Source organism: Vombatus ursinus, unplaced genomic scaffold (assembly GCF_900497805.2).
Source record: "Vombatus ursinus unplaced genomic scaffold, bare-nosed wombat genome assembly UNPS02014799.1, whole genome shotgun sequence".
Lineage (NCBI taxonomy): Eukaryota > Metazoa > Chordata > Mammalia > Diprotodontia > Vombatidae > Vombatus > Vombatus ursinus.
In genome coordinates this window covers 18,095,779-18,102,726 of record NW_020954577.1, presented here as the reverse complement: position 1 = coordinate 18,102,726, position 6,948 = coordinate 18,095,779, and positions in this window count along the sequence as shown.

The window sequence follows — 6,948 nt, the reverse complement described above, 5'->3', positions numbered from 1 at the left end:
GACATATGGCTTCAATAAGGACTGTGGAGTTCCGCAGACCTGACTACAAAATGAACCGTAAGGGGGATGGAGAGAAGTGGCTTCCAAAGCCAAGCAGAGTCGAATGGAGTCCTGTCTCTGACACGTCCTGGCCCTGGCCAGCCCGTCCTCCTCGAGCCTCCCCACCAGCCTCCTGGCTTCTCCCTGAACAAGACCCTCCTCCTTTTACCTCTGGGCTTTCTCTCTGGCCATCCCCCAGGCCTGGACCACTCTCCCTCCTCAGCTCTGACTCCTGACTTCCCTGGCTTCCTCTGAGTCCCAGCTAACATCCCTCCTTCTACAGGAAGCCTTCCTGACTCCCCTTCATTCCGGTGCCTTCCCTCTCTAACTCTCCCCTGTTTATCCTATATATAGCTGACTTTGTATATATTTGTTTGCAGATTGTCTGCCCCATTAGAGTGTAAGCTCCTTGCGGGCAGGGACTATCTTTTGTCTCTTTTTGTATCTCCAGTGGTTAGCACTGTACCTGGCTCACAGTAGGTGCTTAATAAATGTCTGGACAACTAGGTGGCACATGCAGTGGACAGAGCTCCAGGTCTGGAGTCAGGAAGACTCATCCTCCCGAGCTCAAATGTGGCCTCAGATGCTTACTAGTTGTGAGACCCTGGGCAAGTCACTTAACCCAGTTTGCCTCAGTTTCCTCATCTGTAAAATGAGCTAGAGAAGGAAATGGCAAACCACTCCAATATCTTTGCCAAGAACACACCAAATGAGGCCATGAAGAGTCAGACAGGACGGAAAAGACTGAACAGCAAGACCAACAATAGATGTTAATTGATCGATTCATTGATCAGGCAGCTGCCTAAAACGAGAAGTTGGAGAGAAGGTGCTGATCTGCAGTGGTTCCTCACTGGGAGCTCCCAGGCCCAGACCTGACTCCTACCCCCATGTCTCCAAAAGCCGTGTGAAGGAATCATTAATTCAATTTATTTCCATTCCCATTCATTAACTCCTTTTTGCCAGGCCCCGTTGAGCACCAGGGGCTGGGGCAGTGGGGTTCAAAGATGACAGCTCACAGTTCTAGAGCCCTGGGGGGGCTCATGAGGCATTTTTAACCACCCCGTGCAGAAGGTTGGACAATTATAGTTGTCCCATGATTTTACAGATCAATCGATAAATCATCCGAAACTTAGTGGAGCACCTGCTGTGTGCCTGGTGCCATGCTAGGTGCCAGGATGGTCTCTGTCCTCAGGGATCTTGCATTCTGTTGGGGAAGACAATGCGTGCATCTATAACTGTACACACACAATATATTTGTTGATGTTCAGTCATTCAGCTGTGTTTGACTCCTTGCGACCCAGTGGACCATAGCACGCCGGAGCCTTCTGTCCTCCACCATCTCCCAAAGTCTGTCCAAGCTGGTTTGTTGTTTCCGTGACACTATCCCTCCCACTAATTCTCTGCTGTCCCCTTTTCCAATAGATACAAAATAAAATCCGGGTAATTTTGAGGGACAGGCCCTAGAAGCTAACTGAGGGGTGGGGGATCAGAAAAGCCCTCATCTAGGAGATGGCATTGGACCTGAGTTTGGAAGGAAATGAAGGTTTTTAAGAGATGGGGAAGGTGTAGTGGCCAGCCATGAGGGACAGCCAATGCCAAGGCAGACGTGGGAAAGGAGCGCCATGTGGGAAGATGAGCAGGGATGGTTAGCCTGGGCATGGAGAGTGTGTGAGGGGTTGTAATGAATAACAGAGCTGGAAAGGTACGGAGCCCAGGTGTGAAAGGCTTCAAAGAGCCAAACAAAGGAGATTGTAGCTGATCTGAGAGATGATAGGAGCCGTTGGGGTTTGCTGAGCAGGGGAGGAACATGGTCAGGTCAGACCTGCTCTTTAGCAACATTGCTTAAGCAGATTGTGGAGGTAGGATGAGGGAGAGGATGGAGCTGGATGACTCACCAATTAGCACAATAAGGCTCCGAGTGGGTGAGCAGTTACAAAAAGTCTGGAGTCCGTCGGTAAGCATATATTAAGTACCTACTATGTACACTGTGCCAGCGCTGGGGATAGGAAGACAGGCAAAGCCCCCAGTCAAACAACAGCCAAAGCTGGCCCTGCCCTCCAGGGGCCCCCAGGCTGGGGGAGTTCAGAGCTCCTGCCGTGGTGTCGCCTGACAACAGCGGTCCATCTCCCACCTCCGAGAGGGGCACTGTCTGTCTCCCACGCCTGGAGCACTCTCTCCTTAGCTGTCACTCTGGCTTCCCTTTGTCCCTTCAAAGCCCAGCTGAGATCCTGCGGTCTACAAGGGGCTTTTCTGAGCCTGCCCCTTTGTTGTCTTGGATTTATCTTGCCTGTATCTGTCTTGTACGAAGCCTTTGCCTGTCGTCTCCACGTTAGACTGGGCACCAGGAGAGCAGGGTTTTTCTTGTCTTGGTGTCCCCAGAGCTTAGCAAAGAGCCTGGTACACAGTAGGCACTTAATAAATACTTATTGACTCAGAGATGACGTGTTACAGGCTAATGCAGGAATGGGAAAAGTCTTCGAATCACTCTGATCCGAGGTAGAAAGTGGTTGGTGCCAAGTGTGTTCCAAACCCCAGGAAAGCTGCCTTAGGGAATCAGGGAAGACACCCTGGAGGTGGTCTCACCAGAGGGCTTCTCACAGGCACGTGGGGGCAGGGGCAGAGAAGAGAGCCAGGAAGAGAGCGGTGGATGATCCTGCTTGGCCAGAGCATGGAAGGAAAGAGGATCCTGGGAGACAAGGCTGCAAAGGGAGGTTGGTCATGGAATGGCAAGGTCCTGAAGAGAGAGAAACAAGGGTTTAACAGTTTACTTGGGAGGCGGCCAGGTGCCATGGTTTGTGATGCAGTCTGTAGCAGCGCTCTCTTCTCCATGGACCCATTTGGGACCTAGTGCAACCTAGGGAGAGGAACTCAGCACGCCATCCTTAGGCCCCAGGAATTACGATGTAAGTGAGAAATACTCAACAAAATAAAGAAGAGTACATTAAAATAGAGAGAACAGTACATCTTAAAACCAGGTCAGTGTGTGGCTGGCAGGGACCCTCGTGCAGGGTCTGGTGGCCACCATTGCTGCCGAGGTTTGACACCATCACCCTAAGAGACCAAAAGGTGAGCTGACTTACTCAGGGTCACAGTGCTAGTCAGAGCCAGAGGCAGACTTTGGATCCAGGTCTTTTGATCCCTGCTACTCTATCACCTTGTGGCCTCTGCAGATTAAATTTTAAAGGGAAAACAAAGCCTTGGCTACCATAAACTTTATTCTGTGATTGGCCCATCCAACCCAACACATTTACTGATTTCCTAAACAGTTGAAGAGAAGCTCAGTATGCAGTTTCTCTGATCTAAGATAAAAATTTCCTTGAGAAATCTGTAGAAAACACTTGTCTTTGCACTGCCGTGGAAGACGGGAGGGCAAGATCTCTCTGGAATCTTGAGACAAAAAACTTTCATTACTGCTAATGGGAATAGCCGGCTTAACTCCCTGCCCACCCCCCAGAAATTTCCCCAGAGAAGAAGTTTAATAGTCATAATTTGATTTCTGTAAGGCTATGTACTATTTCGTTTGTCCAAATAAAAATGCAAGTAGAAATTGGGGAGAATCACAATGAAAATTTTGAAAATTTGGTACTCTGACTTCCTTGTCAAACCACTAACCATTTAAAAGGATAAGACACCCCCCTTCCCCCCTCCCTACCTCCCCCTTCCTTCCTTCCTCCCTCCCTCCCTCTTTTCCTCCCTCCCCACTTTCTCTCTCTTCTTCCTCTCTTTTCCCCACTTCTCTTCCCCTCTCTCTTCCCCCTTTCTTCTTCCTCTCTCTCCTTTTCTCCATCCTTCCTCTTCCTCCTCCTCCTCCTCCTTCCTCTCTCTCTCTCTCCCTCCCTCCCTCCCTCCCTCTCATTTATCACTTGCCTATCTAATTATATAAACAGATAATTAAGAAGGGGTGTTACTTAATTAAGAGAACAATGAGGCTTCTCCTGCGGTGGAATTCTCATATCTCAACAGTACAAGCTTCTGCAAACTCTCCAAGGCACAGTGTACCATTGGTTATTAGTTTTACGGAGTGAGGACAAGAAAATAACAGGCATATATTATCACAGACTGATTTTAATCAGTTAAGCTTCTTATAACCTTTCTTCTCTTGATTTAATCCAGACTGGGCTTTCTTTTTTGGTATAAGAAAGATGTTGCTGTTATAATCCTAAACCATTTTCCCCCCAGCACAGAGTTGCTCTCACTGATTTAGCTTCTTAGGGCAGCACCATCAAATTCATCGTTTCTTTGTTTTCTTCTCTTTCCCTTCTGCCTTTCACCCCCCTCCAACGTTCCAAGAATCTGTGACTTTGTCTCTGTGGGCACTTCATGGCTCGATTTGAAGTCAGAGTACCTGGATTCAGATTCCAACCCTGCCTCTTGGTACCTACATGATTTCAGACAAGTCACGTGACCTCTGTGGGTTTCAGGTTCTGTTTCCTTTCATGTTAAATGAGGAGCTTGGCTTGAATGACCTCTAAGGTGACTCCAAATTCTAAAATTAAGATATTTAACCAAGGCAGATTGCAACCCCTTTCACCTCTTACAGCAGTAGTGATGGAGTAACAGAAAAAAAGACAGAGGGTCCTAAGAAGTCTGTGGTTTGACCGACCTCTAAACATCAGTTTAATTGTCAGTGTTCTAAATGTGAGATCTCTGTCAAATGACCAACACGTTGATGAGTACTTGGGGGCAGTGAATTACATCCCTGTGGATGTTCTTTCTGTTTGTGAAGTCAGAAGACAGAAGTTACAACTACATGAAAGAATGATCCCACAGCTTCCCTTAGGATGTGGCCAGTCCAGAAGTTCATTAGAAAAGCACAGACATGGAGCTTGAAGGGTCCTCAAAGGACCAACATGTTGATTTTGGTGCTTTCATTAAGAAGGTGGGTGCAGGGAGGAAGGAAGATGGTGGTACACGGAGACCATAATTCAGAAATGAGAAAGACACAAGACCTAAGGCTCCTCAGAAGCCCCTTGTTTCTACATCATGAATACTTTCTGCCAGAGAGTTTCAGGGTGCTGTGACTGGTGAACCCCAAGGAGCACCCTCAAAATGAACGGATTTATCTTAGCCAGTAGGAAACAGCGGGCTATTGAAGGCACAGTCATTTCCAAATCAGCTGTGTGTGCACAGTCAGGTTATTGGGGGACTACAGCAAAGGTCAAAATCAATTGCAAAATGGGAGAAAAGATAAAAATGAGAAGATTCAGCATGTGATGGTGGTGTTTCCAACAAAACCTGTTTAAACAAGACGTCAACTCTGAAAAATGGGAAGTGGATCAAAGCAAAGACATTGATTCTTACTATTGCCCTTTGGAAAGGAGGGGGAAGCTGGGTGGTGCCCTAGATAGGGCCCTCGGCTTGGGGTCAGGAACACTTATCTTCATGAGTTCAAATCAGCCTTAGGCACTTACTAGCTGGGTGGCCCTGGGCAAGTCACTTACTCAGTATAAATCAGTCACCATAATGAGAAAGCCAAATAAGTCCAGAAAGGAACATTTCTGGACATCAGTTTCTCCATGTGGAAATGAGGGGGTGACTTCTGGGGTCCCTTCCAGCTGGAAATCTGTGTTCCTCTAATCTTTGGTGTCTCACGCAGTAAACATCTGATCTCTTTGCTGTGAGGAAAGTCATGGTGGTCAAAGGCAACACCTATGTAGAGTACAAGCTCATTTACAAAATATAAGAAGGAAGGACAACAGAAGATTACAAGCAGCTGTGACCCTCTTCACTGGGCAATCCATGGAGCTGCCTGCAATAGCCTGTGAACCATTAAGGCTGACTTAGGTGAATCAGAAATGACCCTGGCCTCAGAATGTGTCCTGTGCTGCAGAGCCGAGGCCGGGAGGTATTGGGAGAGCTGAGTGAGCTTTCTGGATCTACCAGGTGGGGAGAGGAGTCACTGGTACTTACCTGGGTCTCAGTTTTCCCTTCACTTATACATGGCTTACAAGAATTAACAAGTGAAAACCTATAAAGTAGGCGAAAGGCAGAGGTCCCTGCTCTGTGATTATTCTTATTTACTTTAATTAAGTTCAGTTCTGGAGCAGATCAAAGTGGGCCTCTACCTAGTAATTCAGGTCCTGCCAGGTAGGACCTTTCACTTTATTATGTTTTTAAAAACAGGCAGTTCTTTTGATGGGACCCCCATGGGGCTCTTTGAACCTAATGAAGAGCTTGGCATGGGGGGTGGGAAGACATTAAAAAACAAAAACAACAAGAACAACAAGAACAAAAAGCCTTTTGATTTAACCACTGGAAACCTAAGAATTTAAAGTCCAAAGGAGGTCTCTACAAGGAGCTTTGCATGTAAAAGAAACTATTTTTAGCGAGGCCTGGCCCAGACTCCTGTGCTGCTCTCCTCTCAGAAAACAAGCTCATCGGCCTTGTCAGAGATCTCTGACCATGTCTGCAGTTTCCATTTTTGCTGCAGAATCCCAGGTCCCCGTCCTGGCCTGTGCTTCTGGCAGCAAGGAGCGGGCGCTGCTGCGACTCCGTCCTCCCTGAGGCCCTCAGCGCGCCCATGCCAGCCCTCGGGTCGATTCTTGGCCGAGCGGCCTGGCCGAGAATCATTCCTTCTGCTCCCCCGAGCCTGGCCCCTTGTTTTCTCTTCGTTGGTCCACTAATGGGTGGGGACTGACCCTACAGTGACTTGTTCCAGCTCATGACTACCTACCTCCTATTATGTCCAAGGCCAAGAATGCGGCTCAGGAAATGTTGAGGAGCGTTTCATACTTTAAAAAAACAAGAACAAAACGATACTCCAGAAATGCTTGTCTCTTTAAACAAACTTTTGTGGTATATACTTTAACAAATGACTTGGATCATTTAAGAAAAAGTGAGCTCTTTTTATTGCCTGTTCCTTGCAGACTTACTGGGGAGGCAGCGGGGTTCAGGTCCAAAGCACTGGAT